A 2,340-nucleotide genomic window follows, 5' to 3' on the forward strand; every position below is an offset into this window, starting at 1 on the left:
GAATTCCAGGTAGAAACTAAAAAACAGCTACTACATATGGATAAGTTACTTCGAAACATCCGGGCTAAAAATTAAGATTTGGATGCGCAGTCGCGTAGAAACAACTTACGCATTACTGGTGTCCCAGAGACAACTGCCATATCAAAAATGGAGACCTTCGTAGCGGATCTGCTGTACAAACGTTTTGATCCCCACCTATCCTCTGTGTTCGTGGTGGAGAGAGCACATCCGTCTCTGGGACCGAAATCTCCAGTTGGAGCAACGCCTAGACCTATCCTGGCAAAGTTATTGAACTATTAGGACACGGATCTTGTTTTAAGGCTGACTAGAGAGAGGGGTCAGATTTCACACAAGGGTAACTCCATCTCTTTTTACCTGGACTTCACACCTGCTGTGGAAGCGGCACGTCGATAATTTCTCCCTGCCAAGCATCTCCTCCTGCAAGTACAGATTCCTTATTCCTTGTTATACCCAGCCAAGCTTAAGGTTTTGTATGATGACACTGCCCACTGCTTCACCTATGCGAAGTCTGCACTGAAATTTGCCAAACATATCGGAGGGAAGAAAAGCAAAGAATTCCGGGGAGCTGGGACGACGGACACTGGCCACCTTAGTGACGATGACTGATATGGGTATCGTATAGATTATTGGCCTGGAAGACTGTGCTACTATGATACCGGATTGAGGGGTGGCTGCATGTTTAGATGCTGTGGGTTGTTGGCTTCCGCAGTATGTTGTTGTTCTACATGATTTACTGTTTTTGATATTGTCATGCAACACTCTCTGCAGTATTCCCGGCCACCCTGTGCAAACAGGGGAGTTTGCCGGTGACGCTGCGCCCCCTTGGGAACGTTCCCTGCACCACTATGTGGTTTTTGGATTCTGAGTTTATTATGGGTGGGTATTCTACAACCTGATTGGGAGGTTGGAGTGGAAGGTGGGAGGAGAGTTGGGATTGTTTTTTTGTTCGTTGCCAGTATGAATTAATCTAATTGGTCAGAACGCCTAATCTGTAGTTGGAAGCTGTCACGCCTTCGCTGTTCACTTTGTTCAAGTCCAGATAATACACAGGTAAGCACGTTACAACACTGAATGTTCTTGCGTGGAACATTAGAGGGTTGAATGACAGCAGAAAACCTAGACTTGTCCATGTGTACCTATCCAGACATAATATAGACGTGTGTTTATTGCAGGAGACACATTTAAATGTAACACCATCCCAAAGGCTAAGACATTACAGGTGGGGGAATGTGTACTCCTCTATTTATTCTAACTATGCCCGTGGAGTGGCTGTATTGATCAGGACGGGAATGGATTGGCGTGAGGATGAGGTACATGGGGATCCAGAGGGGAGATATATCCTATTGTATGGTATGTTGTGGGGGTTTCACTGGTCATTGTGGCAGTGTATGGCCCAAATGTAGACTCACCCACATTCTTTCAGGATATCTGGACGAAGATTAGAGCGACAGGTTGTGGCACAATACTGTGGGGAGGGGATTTTAATGCCGTTCTAGAGGATGACGTAGACAGAAAAGGGGCGGATCGCTCTCTACACCTGGCCGCCAGCGCCACTTTAAATGCCATAATCTCGGAATGGGAATTAATAGATATATGGCGTAGGAGACACCCCTTAGTTAGAAAGGGCACATGGATTTCAAATCATCACTGTGCTTGGTCCCGACTGGACTTTTGGTTAGTTTCCCGTGATATCGCTGCCTGGACCACAGACATTAAACCTCTGCCATGCACCCTGTCAGACCACGCCCCCTGCTTGTTGACAGTGTCTCTCCTGGGTTCGCTCCCCCGTGCTTTATCCTGGCACCTCCCTGCTTTATGAAGCCTTCAAGGAGGAAATTCGGACGGATATCAATGATTATTTCGCCCACAATGTAAGCTGGGTGGATTCAGAGGCCTCACTTTGGGAGGCATTCAAGTTGGTCATCAGGGGACAGCGTATTGCCAAGCAAGAAGGGGTGTTAAAGGCTATTCGTGGCACGATTACTTCACTGGAAACTCAGATAAGGGAACTTGAGGAGCGATTCTATTCCACTAGTGAGCCGCAAGCCATGGTTCTCCTCAAATCCAAATTATTGGAGTTCGCCGAAGAGGCCCAACGCGAAGTCAAATTCTTGGGAAAATGTGCTGAGGCGTGCCGGTATGGGGAGGTGGATAGGCCAGGCCGCACATTGGCTGGCATGCTCAGACCTTCTCAGTCCACAGCATTTATTCACAAAGTGCAAACCCTGCAAGGGACCATTGTCAGAGGCCGGGTAGAAATTCTAGACGCGTTCTATTCTCAATTGTATACGACTACTCAAGAGGCATGCCCTATGGGAC

This window comes from Triturus cristatus, chromosome 4_1, assembly GCF_964204655.1.
Source record: "Triturus cristatus chromosome 4_1, aTriCri1.1, whole genome shotgun sequence".
NCBI classification, from domain to species: domain Eukaryota; kingdom Metazoa; phylum Chordata; class Amphibia; order Caudata; family Salamandridae; genus Triturus; species Triturus cristatus.